The sequence below is a fragment of the Zea mays genome, chromosome 3 (assembly GCF_902167145.1).
Source record: "Zea mays cultivar B73 chromosome 3, Zm-B73-REFERENCE-NAM-5.0, whole genome shotgun sequence".
Classification (NCBI taxonomy): domain Eukaryota; kingdom Viridiplantae; phylum Streptophyta; class Magnoliopsida; order Poales; family Poaceae; genus Zea; species Zea mays.
In genome coordinates, this window is record NC_050098.1 from 191697468 (window position 1) to 191716761 (window position 19294).

Genomic DNA, 19294 nt, shown 5'->3' on the forward strand with positions numbered 1-19294 from the left:
AGATTCCTCGCAAACGGGATTGAGAAAAGAAAAGCAAGATCACCGTGGTATTCAAGTTGATCATTGGATCACTTGAGAGGAGTTGAGTGCAACTCTTGTCCGTTGGGACGCCACAACGTGGAGTAGGCAAGTTTTGTACTTGGCCGAACCACGGGATAACCACTGTGTCATCTCTGTGATTGGATTCTTGTGGTTATTGTGTTTTGACTCCTCTCTAGCCACTTGGCCATACTTGTGCTAACCCTTAACAAGTTTTTGTGGCTTAAGTTTTGAAGTTTTACAGGATCACCTATTCACCCCCCCTCTAGGTGCTCTCAATTGGTATCAGAGCCGTTCTCTTCAAGAAAGGGACTAACAGCCCGAAGAGATGGATCCTAAGGGGAAGGGAATTGTGATCAACGACAAGGAGAAGGAGTCCTTCGTCAACGAGCCAAGGGATGACAAGTCCAATGACTCGGGCTCGGGCCACAAGCGAAGAGATGGGAAGAAGAAGAAGACAAGACGCATCAAGGAGATCGTCTACTACGACAGCGATGAGTCCTCTTCTTCCCAAAAGGACGACGACCACGACAAACAAAGGAAACCGGTTAATTCTAACTTTTCTTTTGACTACTCTCGTATTCCGCAAAGTTCAAATTCACATTTGCTTTCCATTCCACTCGGCAAGCCCCCACACTTTGATGGGGAGGACTACGGATTTTGGAGCCACAAAATGCGTAGTCACCTATTCTCTCTCCATCCTAGCATATGGGAGATTGTAGATAGTGGAATGCACTTTAATAGTTCGGATAGTCCTATATTCATTAATGAGCAAATCCATAAGAATGCACAAGCTACTACTGTTCTTCTAGCCTCATTGTGCAGGGATGAATATAATAAAGTGAGTGGCTTGGATAACGCCAAGCAAATCTGGGATACCCTCAAGATCTCTCATGAGGGAAATGACGCTACCTTGCTCACCAAAATGGAGTTGGTGGAGGGCGAGCTTGGACGGTTCGCGATGATAAGGGGCGAGGAGCCAACTCAGACATACAACCGGCTCAAGACCCTTATCAACAAAATAAGGAGCTACGGAAGCACGCGATGGACGGACCACGACGTCGTCCGACTAATGCTCAGGTTCTTTACCGTTCTTGATCCTCATTTGGTGAATAATATTCGTGAGAATCCCAGGTACACCAAAATGTCGCCCGAAGAAGTCCTAGGAAAATTCGTCAGCGGGCGAATGATGATCAAGGAGGCAAGGTATGTGGACGACGCCTTGAATGGACCGATCAACGAGCCGCAACCTTTTGCTCTCAAAGCCACAGGGAACAAGGAGGCGCTACCCAGCAAGGTGGCGCAAATTGAGGCGGTCGGTCTTAATGAAGAAGAAATGGCCCTCATTATCAAGAGATTCAAGACGGTGCTAAAGGGTCGCAATGGATAGCCGAGCAAGACTAAGACCAAGGGGAAGCAATCATGCTTCAAATGCGGTAAGCTTGGTCATTTTATTGCTAACTGTCCCGATAATGATAGTGACCAGGAAAAGGGAAACAAGAGGGAAAAGAAGAAGCATTACAAGAAGGCAAAGGGTGAGGCGCATCTAGGCAAGGAGTGGGACTCGGATTGCTCCTCGTCCGACTCCGACAATGAAGGACTCGCCGCCACCGCCTTCAACAAATCAACCCTCTTCCCCAACGAGCGTCACACATGCCTTATGGCAAGGGAGAAGAAGGTATGTACTCGCAACTCTACCTATGCTTCTTCAAGTGAGGACGAATCTAGTGATGAGGATGAAGTAGATTATTCATGTTTGTTCAAGGGCTTAGATAGATCTAAGATAGACAAAATTAATGAATTAATTGATGCCTTGAATGAAAAGAATATACTTTTAGAAAAGCAAGAGGATTTGTTGTATGAAGAGCATGATAAATTTGTTGAGGCACAAAAATCCTATGCTTTAGAAGTTAAGAGAAATGAAATGCTTTCTTTTGAACTATCTACTTGTCATGAAACCATTTCTACTTTGAAAGGTGTCAACAATGATTTAAATGCTAAATTAGAAGTAGCAAATAAATCCAATTCTTGTGTAGAACATGTTGAAATTTGTACTAGGTGTAAAGATTTTGACATTAATGCTTGTAGTGAACACCTAGTTTCAATTTCCAAGCTTAATGATGAACTGGCTAGTCTTAATGCTCAACTTAAGACTAGCAAGAATGATTTCGATAAGCTAAAATTTGCAAGGGATGCCTACACAATTGGTAGACACCCCTCAATTAAGGATGGACTTGGCTTCAAGAGAGAAGCTAAGAACTTAACAAGCCATAAGGCTCCCATTCCCGTCAAGGAGAAAGGGAAGGCCCCTATGGCTAGTAATGTGCAAAAGAACCATGCCTTTATGTATTATGATAGGAGACAAACTAGAAATGCTTATAGGAGTTATAATGCTTTTGATGATTTTGACTCTCATGCCATGTTTGCTTCTAGTTCTTCCTATATGCATGGTAGAAATATGTCTAGGAGAAATGCTATTCATCATGTGTCAAGAAAGAATGCTATTCATGCTCCTAGGAAAGTAGTGAATGAACCTTCCACAATTTATTATGCTTTAAATGCTTCCTTTGCTATTTGTAGAAAGGATAAGAAAATTGTTGCTAGGAAGTTAGGGGCAAAATGCAAGGGAGACAAAACTTGCATTTGGGTCCCTAAGGATATTTGCACTAACCTTGTAGGACCCAACATGAGTTGGGTACCTAAGACCCAAGCCTAAATTTGCCTTGCAGGTTTATGCATCCGGGGGTTCAAGCTGGATTATTGATAGCGGATGCACAAACCATATGACGGAGGAGAAGAAGATGTTCACCTCCTACGTCAAGAATAAGGATTCCCAAGATTCAATCATATTCGGTGATGGGAATCAAGGCAAGGTAAAAGGGTTAGGTAAAATTGCAATTTCTAATGAGCACTCTATCTCTAATGTGTTTTTAGTAGAGTCACTAGGATATAATTTACTATCTGTTAGTCAATTGTGCAATATGGGATATAACTGTCTGTTTACAAATATTGATGTGTCTATCTTTAGAAGAAGTGATGGTTCACTAGCTTTTAAGGGTGTATTAGACGGCAAACTTTATTTAGTTGATTTTGCAAAAGAAGAGGCCGGTCTAGATGCATGCTTAATGGCTAAGACTTGCATGGGCTGGCTGTGGCATCGCCGCTTAGCACATGTGGGGATGAAGAACCTTCACAAGCTTCTAAAGGGAGAACATGTGATAGGTCTAACCAATGTTCATTTCGAAAAAGATAGACCTTGTGCAGCTTGTCAAGCAGGGAAACAGGTGGGAGGAGCGCATCACAGCAAGAATGTGATGACCACTTCAAGACCCCTGGAGCTGCTGCATATGGACCTCTTCGGACCCGTCGCCTATCTAAGCATAGGGGGAAGTAAGTATGGTCTAGTTATTGTTGATGACTTTTCCCGCTTCACTTGGGTGTTCTTTTTGCAGGATAAGTCTGAAACCCAAGGGACCCTCAAGCGCTTCCTCAGGAGGGCTCAAAAAGAGTTTGAGCTCAAAGTGAAAAAGATAAGGAGCGACAACGGGTCCGAGTTCAAGAACCTTCAAGTGGAGGAGTTCCTTGAAGAAGAAGGGATCAAGCACGAGTTCTCCGCTCCCTACACACCACAGCAAAATGGTGTGGTAGAGAGAAAGAACAGGACGCTCATCGATATGGCGAGGACGATGCTAGGAGAGTTCAAGACCCCCGAGTGCTTTTGGACGGAAGCCGTTAACACTGCTTGCCACGCCATCAACAGGGTCTACCTTCATCGTCTCCTCAAGAAGACGTCGTATGAGCTACTAACCGGTAACAAACCCAATGTATCGTACTTTCGTGTATTTGGGAGTAAATGCTACATTCTAGTAAAGAAGGGTAGAAATTCTAAGTTTGCTCCCAAAGCTGTAGAAGGGTTTTTGTTAGGTTATGACTCAAATACAAAGGCGTATAGAGTCTTCAACAAATCATCGGGTTTGGTTGAAGTCTCTAGCGATGTTGTATTTGATGAGACTAATGGCTCTCCAAGAGAGCAAGTTGTTGATTGTGATGATGTAGATGAAGAAGATGTTCCGACGGCCGCTATACGGACCATGGCGATTGGAGAAGTATGGCCACAGGAACAAGATGAACGAGATCAACCTTCTTCCTCAACTATGGTGCATCCCCCAACCAAAGATGACGAACAGGTACCTCAAGTGGAGGCGCTTGATCAAGGGGGAGCACAAGATGATCAAGTGATGGAGGAAGAAGCGCAACCGGCACCTCCAACCCAAGTTCGAGCGATGATTCAAAGGGATCATCCCGTCGATCAAATTCTGGGTGACATTAGCAAGGGAGTAACTACTCGATCTCGATTAGTTAATTTTTGTGAGCATTACTCCTTTGTCTCTTCTATTGAGCCTTTCAGGGTAGAGGAGGCCTTGCTAGATTCGGATTGGGTATTGGCCATGCAGGAGGAGCTCAACAACTTCAAGCGCAATGAGGTTTGGACACTGGTGCCTCGTCCGAAGCAAAATGTTGTGGGAACCAAGTGGGTGTTCCGCAACAAACAGGACGAGCACGGGGTGGTGACGAGGAACAAGGCTCGACTTGTGGCAAAAGGTTATGCCCAAGTCGCAGGTTTGGACTTTGAGGAGACTTTCGCTCCTGTGGCTAGGCTAGAGTCCATTCGTATCTTGCTAGCATATGCCGCTCACCATTCTTTCAGGTTGTACCAAATGGATGTGAAGAGCGCTTTCCTCAACGGGCCAATCAAGGAGGAAGTATACGTAGAGCAACCCCCTGGCTTCGAGGATGAACGGTACCCCGACCACGTGTGTAAGCTCTCTAAGGCGCTCTATGGACTTAAGCAAGCCCCAAGAGCATGGTATGAATGCCTTAGAGACTTTCTAATTGCTAATGCTTTCAAGGTTGGGAAAGCCGATCCAACTCTTTTTACAAAGACATGTGATGGTGATTTGTTTGTGTGCCAAATTTATGTCGATGACATAATATTTGGTTCTACTAACCAAAAGTCTTGTGAAGAGTTTAGCAGGGTAATGACGCAGAAATTCGAGATGTCGATGATGGGCGAGTTGAACTACTTCCTTGGGTTCCAAGTGAAGCAACTCAAGGACGGCACCTTCATCTCCCAAACGAAGTACACGCAAGATCTGCTAAAGCGGTTTGGGATGAAGGACGCCAAGCCCGCAAAGACTCCGATGGGAACCGACGGACACACCGACCTCAACAAAGGTGGTAAGTCCGTTGATCAAAAAGCATACCGGTCAATGATAGGTTCTTTGCTTTACTTATGTGCTAGTAGACCGGATATTATGCTTAGCGTATGCATGTGTGCTAGATTTCAATTCGATCCTAAGGAATGTCACTTAGTGGCAGTGAAGCGAATCCTTAGATATTTAGTTGCTACGCCTTGCTTCGGGCTCTGGTATCCAAAGGGGTCTACCTTTGACTTGGTTGGATACTCAGACTCCGACTATGCTGGATGTAAGGTCGATAGGAAGAGTACATCGGGGACGTGCCAATTCTTAGGAAGGTCCCTGGTGTCATGGAACTCTAAGAAACAAACATCCGTTGCCCTATCCACCGCTGAGGCCGAGTACGTTGCCGCAGGTCAGTGTTGCGCGCAACTACTTTGGATGAGGCAAACCCTCCGGGACTTTGGCTACAATCTGAGCAAAGTCCCACTCCTATGTGATAATGAGAGTGCTATCCGCATGGCGGAAAATCCTGTTGAACACAGCCGCACAAAGCACATAGACATCCGGCATCACTTTTTGAGAGACCACCAGCAAAAGGGAGATATCGAAGTGTTTCATGTTAGCACCGAGAACCAGCTAGCCGATATCTTCACTAAGCCTCTAGATGAGAAGACCTTTTGCAGGTTGCGTAGTGAGCTAAATGTCTTAGATTCGCGGAACTTGGATTGAATTGTAGCATACATGTGTTTATGCCTTTGATCATGTTCATTCTGCATTTTGTTGCTTATTATGGTGCTCAAGTTGTACAAACACTCCCTGGACCTCACAAGTCCGTTGCAAAGTGATGCACATGTTTAGGGGGAGATGTGTTACAACTTGACCCTTTGAGACTAACCATGTGCTTGAGTTTGATGATTTAGTCTCGAAGGAGGATTGAAAGGGAAAAGGTGGACTTGGACCATGAAAGACTTCCACTGCACTCCGATGAGAGGGTAACTAATTCCAAGTTCATCTCATGAACTCTTATTGCCATTTGCTCTTAATTGAAGACTTTGGTGAGGCAATGGGGTTAAAAAGGCCAAGATTAATCCCGTTTTGGTGCTTGATGCCAAAGGGGGAGAAAATAAAGGCCAAAGTGATAAATGGATCAGCTACCACTTGAGAGATTTTGAAAATAGTAGAATAGAGTTTTTGTTTTGTCAAAAGCTTTTATTGTCTCTTATTGTCTCTATTGTCAAAAGTTGGCTTCTTGTGGGGAGAAGTGTTGATTATGGGAAATAGGGGGAGTTTTTGAAATCTTTGATCAATCTCTTCTGGAATGACTCTCTTTATGCTTCAACATGTGTGTTTGACTTAGAGATAGAGATTTGAGTTTGATTTGCAAAAACAAACCAAGTGGTGGCAAAAGATGATCCATATATGCCAAAATTGAATAAAACTCAAAGTCAGTTTTTATTTGAAGTGATTTTGCACTTGTTCTAGTTGCTTTATGTTGTGTTGGCATAAATCACCAAAAAGGGGGAGATTGAAAGGGAAATGTGCCTTTGGGCCATTTCTAAGTATTTTGGTGATTGAGTGCAAACACAAGTGCTTAAATGTGAAAATATGCCCATGGATGAACAAAGTGCAAATCTACAACAAAGGTATGTTTCTAAGTCTTAGTACATTGGTTTTATGTACTAATATATTTGTCTAAGTGTAAGAAACAGATAAAAGAAGATAAGAGAAGACTTGGCTGTGTACAGCCAAGGGACTGTTTCGGTCTGGGGCACCGGACTGTCCGGTGGTGCACCGGACAGTGTCCGGTGGTGCACCGGACAGTGTCCGGTGCACCAGGCTGCCTCGGCCGAACAGGCCGCTCTCGGGTTTTTCTCCGGCGACTTCGGCTAAAATTCACCGGACTGTCCGGTGTGCACCGGACTGTCCGGTGAGCCAACGGTCGGCCGGGCCAACGGTCGGCCGCGCGATCGGCGCGCGACACGTGGCCGAGCCAACGGTCGGAAGGAAGCACCGGACTGTCCGGTGTGCACCGGACTGTCCGGTGCGCCCGACGACAGAAGGCAAGGATAGCCTTCCAGATGTGCTCTCAACGGCTCCTAGCTGCCTTGGGGCTATAAAAGGGACCCCTAGGCGCATGGAGGAGAATACCAAGCATTCCTTGAGCACTCTTGATCACTCACACATCAATCTCGCGCACTTGTTCGACATTCTAGTGATTTGAGCTCCGTTCTAGTGTGCTAGTCTTTTGAGCTCAAGTCTGGGTCCTGTGTGTGCGTATTCGCTGTGATCTTTGTGTCGTGTGTGAGCTGCTAATCCCTCCCTTGCTCTGTGATTCTCTGTGAACATCTTTTGTAAGGGCGAGAGGCTCCAAGTTGTGGAGATTCCTCGCAAACGGGATTGAGAAAAGAAAAGCAAGATCACCGTGGTATTCAAGTTGATCATTGGATCACTTGAGAGGAGTTGAGTGCAACTCTCGTCCGTTGGGACGCCACAACGTGGAGTAGGCAAGTTTTGTACTTGGCCGAACCACGGGATAACCACTGTGTCATCTCTGTGATTGGATTCTTGTGGTTATTGTGTTTTGACTCCTCTCTAGCCACTTGGCCATACTTGTGCTAACCCTTAACAAGTTTTTGTGGCTTAAGTTTTGAAGTTTTACAGGATCACCTATTCACCCCCCCCCCCCTCTAGGTGCTCTCAAGGCCTCCCCCAGCGCTTACAGGCTCGCCACGCCAAACGGCAAAGACCTGGAGCACTCCGGGAACATCGACAATCTCCGCAAATTTTTTGTTTGACTCATCAGGGCCGATTCGCCCTTGTAATTCACGAAAACAATTTTATTCTGGCCCGCACTCTTTTCCTTCCGGGGGGTGAGGTTTTTAACGAGGCGGAGTCATGTAATATACAAGTGAAAAATCCCCCGCAAAAAACTGCGTCGAAAAAAGACCGCGCCGACGGTCTTCGACATTCGACCAAAACAAAGTCACCGCGAGGCTCAGCGCTAGCCACCCTCGTGTGCGACAACTCCGTGCAAAAAGTCGCCTAAGGGTGCAGCCGGACCAGCATAATAAGTACGAAAAAATCGAAGTCTTCCGCGAAGACTATCCGTGCAGAAGTCGCCTAAGGGTGCAGCCAGACTAGCACAATAAGTGCAAAAAAAATCGAAGTCTTCCGCGAAGACTATCCGTGCAGAAGTCGCCTAAGGGTGCAGCCGGACTAGCACAATAAGTGCGAAAAAATCATAGTCTTCCGCGAAGACTATCCGTGCAGAAGTCGCCTAAGGGTGCAGCAGGACTAGCACAATAAGTGCGAAAAAATCGTAGTCTTCCGCGAAGACTATCCGTGCAGAAGTCGCCTAAGGGTGCAGCCGGACTAGCACAATAAGTGCGAAAAATCGTAGCCTTCCGCGAAGACTATCCGTGCAGAAGTCGCCTAAGGGTGCAGCAGGGATAGCGCAACAAGTACGACGAATCGAAGTCTTCCGCAAAGACTATCCGTGCAACAATTGCTTAAGGGTACAGCCGGACGAAGCTTAACAAGTGCGAAAACGACTACTCCAAACTGTCCGCACAAAGACCGACTACATGCGCACCAGACCAACACAACAAATACACCAGACCACGTACGTAACACCTTCGCGAACATAGCCGAGTGTGCGAAGGCACATAACCTCATCATACAAGCCATTACACATGTACAAGCGAGGGCATCACACTCTACATCGGCTCAACCTTCGGGATAATTCCCATCTCCCTATAGTTAAATAACATTATCCTAAGCTCCTCACCCGCGAAAAGACTTCGCAACTCCCCTTCACCTGCACTCACAACGGCCGGCAAAGACAACAGTTCCTGCCTGCGAGCCCTACTCACACGAAGCCGACCGCCGTCCGCCCCACTCACTCTACGCTTCGCAACCGCCCTTCGCCGCCTACGCCCAATACTCGGACCAGGCACAACTTCAGCATCCGCAGCTTGCGGCGAAGCCTCCGCCGCTGCCACATCCAAGGCCGCAAAGTAGTCCAAGTCCTCATCCGACGACTCCTCAGTCCACTCAACCGAGCTCCCAGAGTCACCAAAATCAGAAAACTTAGATGCAGACCCATCCGATTTATTACCATCATCCACGGTCGAAGCCGCCAAAAAATTAGTAGTAGCGGTTGTGTGCGTAGGCCCAAAATCTTGAACCTGCGCAGCAACCAAGATTCAGCAACATATCCAAAATTCCCTCACTACCCACACCGACTAAGCCACATGCGAAGACCCGGCCGTCGCGGGACCCTCCGCTGTCGGCTCCGCCGCCACCTTCACAGGATCCTCAGCCCTTGGCGCGGCAGTTGGCGACGGGCCTCCGCCGGTCGCAGTGGCTGCGGGGACATCAGGAACGCCTTCGGCGGCTTCCGGGGGCGGCTCCAGGGCGGCCTCGGACACAGCCGCCGCCGGGATCGGCTCCGGCTCAGGCAGCTCGCTGTTCAATGCCCCGAAGTCATCCACCCTCTCGCCACGCGCCGCCTGAGACACAGCACACAAATTCAACAAAACCATACATAGCCCACATTCAACAAACACCAAACAAAAGCCAAACATTACCTGACCCCTCGCCGTCTCGGCCCGCTCCCTGACCACCTCCTGACCGTGGGGGCCCCACATCCGGTCGTAGAGGGCTCCCGCGGATTCCTTCACCACAGGGTCCTCAACCTTGTAGATATCGCGCTCGAAGTCCTCATCAGCTTGGTCGAAGACCTCATAGTGTCGGCACCCTTCGCGAGAGAGCGCGTTCATCGCCCCCTCGCAGGTGACCAGGGACGCATATGACATAAACCCCTCCACGATGGCGGGAAGCGCCAACAGCTCCTCCTGTATCCACTCGAGGCAGCGAAGTCCGGGCTCTCGGTCCAACACTTCGAAGTCAGCGGTCCGCGCGCCCAGCTCATGGTATGAATCCATAAGCTGTTTGCGTGTCCGCTCAGCCTCCGAGCGCGTCGAGGCCTCTGCCCTCTCCACACGAGCCTGCAGAGCGCTGAGCCGCTCCTCCAACTGCTCGGCGCGCTGCTTGGCAAGACTGCCCTCCGCCCGCGCCAAATTGGCCTCCGCCTGCGCAGACTACGCCTTGGCGAGGGCCTCATTGGCCTCCTTCCTCTCCTCCGCCAGTTGGCGCCGGAGGTCAGTCTTCTCACCCTCCAGCACGGCCACCTTATCCGCCAGCTTGCGGCATTTACTGTCGGCGGCCGATTTTTCCCGGACGGCGTCAGCATGTTGCGTCCGAAGTCTCTCGACTTCGGCAGACACAACTGCCGTGAGGGCCCCCAACGCCGCGCGGTCTGCGAAGTCAGCCGCCTGCAAGACACACATAAGGCCGCAGCCCCAACGAAGCCGGCAAAAAACCGAAGTCTAGCTCAACGTACCTGACTTAGCGCCTCCTTCATCTCCTTCATCCGGCGGGACACAGCACCCGCCTCGTCCCTGACAGCAGTGAGTGCCGGCATCTCGCCGCCAGCACTAAGAGCATCGCCCTTCGCCTTTGGCACTACGGCAGCCGCCGTGGTCGCCGCGGCAGGCGGAACAACAACAAATTGCCCTTCGTCCGACCCTGCGACGTATCAACAAGTTATAAAAAAACTCTCGATCCAACGACTTACCAACAAGATAGTCGTCCACACTAATGTCGGTGGCGAAGTCGGCGACGCGCTTGCCCGGCGGCGGCAACTCTCGAGCCACCTTCACGGCCTCCGGCACCGTGCTGGACGCAGGGGCAGCCTTCGCAGACTTGGAAACACCGGCGGCAGCCGCCTTCGCAGCCTCCGGCGCCCGGCTGGATGCAGGGACGCCCGACTTCGCCGCCAGCGGCGTCAGGCCTCCGCCGGGGGCAGTAGCCTTCGCAGCCCCCCGCTGCCTCTTCGGCCTGGCCTCATGAAGCCTGACGACCGCCAGGCGCTTCTGTGCAGCCCCCTGACGATCCTTGTCCATCACTGCCGACACAACAGCAGCAATATTCTGCCCGTAAGGAAACACTTTCCAATCACGAACCATGCGAGATGTAAAAAAGTCTTCGCCGGCCGCGCGGGGGATAGGAACATTCCTAGGCCACCAACCCCCGGTAACCCTCAGCATCCGCGCCGAAGACTCCCGAAGCTCGGGCAAAGACATCCTTCCCCCCGGGGCCGCGCATGTCCTCATCAACTCCCTAGCAAAACCATCGGAAACCCCAAGTCCTCCCATAGCAGTACCTAGTTTTCTCTTCTTAGAGGACAGGGCGGCCGCCGACGCGGGGTCGTCTCCAGTCTCTACCACCGGTTTCTTCCCGCGACGATCCACATCGTCTTGGCCGGGGTAACCGCCATACGGTAGACGATTCAACTCAAAAACCCTGTTCAAGCGGTCATTAGACCCGCGAATATCCCAGCTACGCTGGCCCTCTGTCTTCGGCACATACCGACCAACGATCCGCACCGCCCCATCCTCCGCCTCACGCACAAAGGCGGCCGGATCGCGGCTATGCAGATCCAGCACGAAGGCGGGACTTCGCACCAGCTTCCCACCATGGGAAGGCATCTGGCGAGGGCATACTTCGCCCAACGCCCAGCCATGCGCCAAGGGCCAGACCCCGTACGCCACAAACTCCTCAACCAAATCGCGCCCGCTGCTCAGGCCGACGGCGCACCGAAGGGCCCCTTCGTCCGCATCCTCATCCGCCACTTCAAACGACAGGTATGCTGAGTAATAATGCGAGCACATCTCGGACACGGGGAGCCCCGGATGGTCTTCGACTGTGCCCTCCGCGACGTAGAACCAAAACTCATGCCAGTTGCCCCACTTGTTGCGGGCGCAAGGAACCAACTCAACTACCTCCATCGAGGTCTTCCCGGTCTTCGGTGTAAATGTACAGGACCCAAACTGGGAAACTTCATTTCCGATCATCCTCTTCTGCCAGTGCAGGCAATAGTACTTCGCGAAAACTTCGACTGATGGCTGTCCGCCATACGAAGTCGTCGCCCAGACATACTTCGACAGAGCCACCACGGCATTCGGAGTCAGCTGATGGATCTGAACATTAAATCTGCGCAGGACTTCTTCGAAAAATCGGTGCGTAGGCAGGCGGAGACCAGCGGCAAAGAACGCCTCGAACACAACCAACTCGCCTTCCGGCTCGGGGACTTCCTCCGTCCCCGGGACACGAGCGACTCCGCCGCCAAAGTAACCAAGCCGCTGCATATCTTGCACGTGGATTGATGACATCAGCGACACACCAAAATCCACCGTATCGTCGGCACGCAACTCCTCCGCCGCCACAGTACTCAGCGTTTCCTTAGACGACGCGTCGGCCGGCGGCATAGCGGCAGCAGAAGAAGAAGAGGTCGGCATCGCTACGTACCGTCGGCGGCGGCGGGCGGTCTGCTTCACTCGAGCCAGATCTCCGGCGAACAAGAGCAAGGAGGGCAGACGAGCAGCAAGACGGTGGAAAAGGCGGCTAGGGTTTTCACGGAGCGCGGAAAGATAAAGTTCAAACCGCGCCGCCCCCCGCCCCCTTTTATACACAGGGCGCGGCGCTTCGGGAAACCCGCAGTCCAACAGTACGGTGTCAATCAACGGTCATGTCAAAAACCCCCGCGGAACCACTTCGAGCAAGGGTAGCGTCTCCGCCATCTACCGACGTCTTCGGCACCAGATGACTTAGTCGAACTGGTCCCTCGGAGGGCAAATGTTGGGGCGAAGGCGAAGACGTCACCCTTCGCTCGAGGCCTTCGCCGTAGTCGTTGGTCCAACGGAGACAAGACAACAGGCAGGGACACCCTTCGCCCCTTACGGCATCGGACGAAGACCTATGACGAGGTCATCCCACCGTGTGGCCTCGTCCAGCATGGAGGCCCACGTGTGATCCGGCCCATTGTAACAGGCCCTGCGTGGCCGCTGCGCGTTACGGGCCTAATTTGTAAAGGCATCCCTGTAATTACAGTATGTAACCCCGCTTTATGGGAATATTCTGGGGATAACCTAGGTGTCTGAGGGCACATGCGTCCTTAACACAGGACGCTGAGCACTCAGGTACCTATAAATACCCCCGCACAGTGCCCTTGAGAGGCTAGATTAACAGAGCTATTGCCATCTTGCGCGAGAACCCTGTTTACGTCACTACACGCCCCCGTTGGATCCCCTTGCGACCGAGAGCAAGTTCCAACAACACCCTTTGTGGCAATTAATGACAAATGATGAGAAATTGATATACAAAGATATAATTCTTTTTTAATAAAGTAAATAGATAAATGAGATATTGTAAGGAGAGATTTGATTTAATTTTTACAAAAGGGACTAGGTAATGATACACAAAGGGGAAGAAAATGATCAATGAATCAACAACAAAGGGAGAAAGGAAGAAACATATAGGGGGGGCAAGCCCATGAACTTGAATGCTACGTTTGAAATATGCATTCCCTTATCATTGCTTGCATTTGTATAAGTAGGTAAGCCAATTTTTCAATTGGTATCTTACATGCTATCAAGTGGTATGTATATTAACAAGTGGTATCTGAAAGGGAAATAGGCTCACACCTTTTCCTAAATGATTTTGGTGGTTGAATTTCCCAACACAAATTATTGGACTAACTAGCACTACAGGAAACTAGTTAAAAAACGTGGGTGAAAAACCGTCGAACTTAATGTAATAAGCAGTCGAACTTACCGTAAGAACGTGGGTTTACCGACGAATATAGCCGACGACGATTTTTGGACGAACTTAGAGAAGTAAGTTCGACGACCCCGTCGAACTTAACCTTAAGAACGTGGGTACCGTCGAACTTAACATTAAGAACGTGGGTACCGTCGAACTTAACGTTAAGAACGTGCATTTTTAAGTTCGACGGGGCCGTCGAATTTTTTTCCATAAGTTCGACGGCACCCACGTTCTTAAGGTTAAGTTCGATGGGGCCACGTGGCCGTCGAACTTATGTGTCCTCCAGGGTCTGCGCGGACTGCACAATAAGTTCGACGGTACCCACGTTCTTAACCCTGCGTGGGTCTGTGAGGACTGCACAATAAGAACGACGGTACCCACATTCTCCCACGTTCTTAACCCTTTTCCAGAAAAAAATAAATCACATACAATACAGATTTCAAACACATTGATATATGTTCATATCACAAATTCACACAAGTCCAAATATATAAGTTCACAAATTCACATAAGTCCAAATACATAAGTTCACAAATTCACACAAGTTCACATCCATAGTTCACATTTTTAGTTCACAAGTTCAAACACATAAGTTCAAACATTAGCTCCATCGCTCTCGATCAGGACATCGGATTGTTGTTCGTAGCTCCACCACTAGAATTGAGACATCTATTCGCAAAGTCATCGTGAGGGGGAGGAGTCACTTGATGAGAGCCGGAATCCTACAAAATAAAACAAAATTCTCATAAATATACAACTGGCATTAAATCACATGTACACAAAGATATAGGAAAGCATGATAAACACAAAATGTGGCTTCCAAGAAGATCACAAAATGCTGGCATTAAATCACATGTACACGAAGATATAGGAAAGCATGATAAACACAAAATGTGGCTTCCAAGAAGATCACAAAATGACATGTACACCAAGATATAAAACACATACATTAAATATTACTAGTTTGGTGCCCGTGCCTTGCAACGGTATACAAAATATTCAATAAAATGTTAGTGTATACTGATTCATAAAAACAAACACTCCAAATATTATCAACCTTAATATCTCATAAATTCTTTAACTGATTGCAAGACATGGAAAAGTTTAAATAATAAGCAAGCTAGCACTCTTCATGCCAGTGTAGCACATATAATTGTTAGGCAATATATAAAGTGTCTTGGCCCTCATGTTACTTTAGGAAAGAAAAGTTCAGCAAGTGCAACTGATGATGATTTTCTAATTACTTTTGGTGCAGTCACTTTAGCCCTGCGCCCATTCCACTCTTAGAAAGCATAGAGGACTGTTGATCTAAATGGTGCTTCAAAGAAATACTTCATATTGATACTTATAATACTATAGTATAATGCCAGTGTATTGCGACGGCACATAAAACCGTATTCATCTCAATCATAGAGCTCTGAATTAGATATACATGGCTACAAAATGCATATGTTGCATTCGTCTCAGTCACAGCTCTGGTATCAAACTACAGATCAATTTTCAAGTGACAAGTTCATAAATAAGATTATACTTGGAATCAAGCAAATGTGGCATCAGATGACTCATTCATCTGCTAGAACTGACAATATCTGGTCGACTGAACCAGATGCCAAAACTTTGATGGAAAGGCTTGATCACAATGTATGACCATTGCCATTGCTCAATCAACACGAAAATTAGAACAAACAGGCGGAGGGAAGGGGGGTTGCCCCACTATGCCTTGACATGAACTGCATGAATTGTAGAGAAAAAATACAATATCACTGGACACATTGAGCAATATCACGTCTAGAGCAAAATACTCTTCTATTCCCATAAAAACAAGTGACAATTCAATGCAGACGAACAATAATGTCAATAAAAGGCATCAAAGCAGAGAAGTGATATGTGATAATGATGACCATATTGATCAAATAGAGCTAATAGAAGGAAATGGAAAACAATCTTAACTGATGAAAAATAGAAAGTTAAAGTAAGTTGTGTAGCAAGTGCGGAGGTGTTCTTACAAGTAAAGATACATAGTATGCAAGAAGTTACATTTCTGAATACCTTTTCACCGGTTTCGCAAGCCATAGCTCAACAAATATCATTGTTGCCTCATAAGTTCAACAAGAATCACACACTTCAAATTGGAACAGAGAAATGGTTGGATAGTAGATGTACCTTCATAATCAACAATCTAGCTCCATCATCTTTGTCAAAAGCTGTGAAATACCACAGGGGACCTTTAATCTACAACATGAGAGAACAATCAACATAACATGAGAGAACAATTAGCATAATAGTAAATTTTGTTGATGTGAACTCTTAACGTACCATTCTAGAGGAGAGTGCATCGAGCTGCTTTGGCCTATTCAAAATCAATATCCGTGTAGAGCCATGTGCTTCTACCAAAAGCTGAAAAAATGTAGATAAGCTTTAGAAACATTACCGTCTTGCCAGCCTTATGAACTCCAAGGATAAAAACATGGAACTCTGTCTTGCCGAAGACGTAATTCCATACACCATAGAACAAGGAGAACATAGTTGTACGTGTAGGGTTCTAAGCTCCCCCGATTAGCTACCTACCACCTGAAATGTTGACATCATGACACACATTTCTGTTCCTGCCAATATGTAACAGCTATGCTGCTTGTATGCTATGCAAATCTGCATAAATCGCAGGAATCTGCTTGTGTGCAGTTTACAGACTTGTATGCAGACTTGTGTGCAGTTTACAGTACACAAACATATGTCTGGAGCAAGCTGCATACTAAACTGAAACACAAGCAAACTGCATACTGAAACAAGCTACATAGTCTGAAACAAGCTGAATACTAAACTAAAATCGATATATAGTCTGGAACACAAACAGATGTCTAGAACACAAAACTGAAATAGATACATAGTCTGAAACACTGCATATATACTGAAATTGATACAAGCTGCAACTACACATGTGCAACTACAGAAAATTTGATAGGGCCAAACTATGAATGTTTTGACTGATGAATTAGTATTATTTGATCCTTGAAATGGTAGCTTTTGACTATGATTTATGGTTCTTCCAATTTAGAGTTATTCTTGTAGTGCATAAATATAGCGGTATACAGTATACTCTGTACGTATTTATGATGAACTTTTCCTTTAGTTCAAGGATATAAGTCACCATTCACCGAAAAAATATTTGTATAGCATGATGCATTGGTACAATCATTGCATTGTGTACCATTGCTACAAACACAAAGAGATAAACATAGAGAAATTATAAAACTCTTGCACCTTATGCTACGTTTAATTGCATATAATTTATTGTCATAGCTATAAATCATGGAGGGAAAAAAGAGAAATGCTTCTAATTTGTATCACCGCTTAATGCTCGCTCATGTTATTCTCAAGAAAAATCAAACATCACTGGATCGACTATATAACTTCACGACTGCAGATAGCACAGGCATGCTATTTCATAAGAACATGTAGGTAGCATGATCTTTGTGTAGCCGTTCTCTAATGCAATCTAAGCAAAATACAGAAAACTGCAAGTTAAAATACAATAAAAATAGGGGAAAGAGTTTCCACCTTGTCCCCAGGAAATTATTCCGAGTGACATGACATGTCAAGCACTTCAGTACTGCCCTTAAACACATTATAGAATCTAGACCCTTGCAGCATCCTCATGTGCTACTTCTAGCCCTGCACTCTGGCTAGCAAGCCAGACAATGATACAGGGTTGTTCCTCATTTGTTCTTGAGCTTGCTTCATCTCCTCAGGATCTTCATCACAAGAGTAAATTCAGTTAGGCATATATAGAAACGAAATCAGTATTAGCATTTCAAATGCTGAAGAAAAACTACGTAATTGAAGTGCAACTGTAATTTCAGCATTTAACGATAACTAAAACATCCCACAATCAATAAATGAAAAGGGTTATCTGCATAGAACCATTTTATAAGCTCTAGGAGGAACATAGGATCAATAATGACAAATACATCACGAGGCCTACAACTGATAGGAACATAGGGAAAAAAACAGCTCTCCAAGGTTTCTCTCAAGTGAATCTGGGAGGTTCTAACATTGTTAACTTACTGTATTGAAATTTTAAGATGAAACGTTGAAGTATATAGGTTACAGGTAACAATGAACTAAATATAAATAATGTGTTTAGCAGGTATAAGATAAACAACACAAACATGAGAAGTTTTAGATAAATAAAATCATCACGACCCATGTCATTAGTAATATAATTACATAAAGAACAAATTATAACCAAGAAATCCAGAAGCACAACAGTTTAAACTAATAAACTTGATGCCCTGCTTACTCTAGAAAATTGCACAAAGCTCAAACAGCACTGTTATTAGAAGCTGCTGTTTGCTAATTGCAAGCTTTTAGTGCAACATACTAACTAAAAGCTTGTATTCATCTGATGTAAAAGAGGTCAAATATAGTAATATACCTATGTTCTCCATCATCTTGGGCATCACAAAGACAGACCATAAAACCAACCGTCAACCCCATGGGGCTCTTCAAAAGTGACATGACGGAGAAAAGCTCCCTAACCTTGAAAATATTGAAAAATGAAACATTTAAAGAGGTTGCTTTCATAATACTTGACAAAAGTAGGAAGTGAAGAACACAGTAATAACAACAATGAAGCCTTTTAGCCCAAAGCAAAAGCAAGTTGGGATAGGCCAGATCAAACCCAACATCAGTCAGCACTGAGAAGTGAGGACTCCGAGGAAACAAGTATACAAAAAATTATTTAGCAATACCTACCTCATAGTACTGCTCTTCTTTCAGAGGTTCCAGGACAAGCTCATTTAGAACTCTTCTAGTTTCAGTCAATGCTGCTTGAATATAACCAAGATTCCTTACACTGATATCTACTCGAACCTATCTTTACAAAAAATATGGAGTAAATTACCTGTATTCATTTCCCTTCACCATACTAACAAAATCAAGGAATAAATACTTACTGGGGAAAAGAAGTAACCAATTGAGGAGACCTCAATCAGATGAGTTCCAGCTGGCACGTTGTGGCTAAAGTATATCAGGTCAAGGAGCCAACAATAAAGCAAATATAGTGATCTCCTAACACTGATCTATAATTGTATACAATGAAAGATATAGCCAAGAGCGAGCAAGAATTAATGGTATGCACATGATGAGAGCTATAGTTTCTTTGCTTAGTACATACCCATCCCTCGGCATCAATTTTACCAACAACAAACAGAAAAATGTATGATAGTACGAGCTATTTCATTTTAATAGATGAAGTTTCTAGGAAAAAATCAGAATAAAATTGAACTTATGGCAATGCATCTTTTGTACGATACAATGCAAAGTAGCCGTCTGGCCTGGCAAATGTAACCCTCTGGCCACCATTAAGTATCAATTTTGTGTTTGAT

At 46.3% G+C, this 19294-nt stretch overlaps 1 pseudogene; it reads right to left on the reverse strand.

Annotated features, from left to right (window-relative positions):
* Window positions 1–17457: 17457 nt before the first annotated feature.
* Window positions 17458–18776, reverse strand: LOC103652436 (ER membrane protein complex subunit 7 homolog; annotated as a pseudogene).
* Between the last annotated feature and the right edge of the window lie 518 nt (window positions 18777–19294).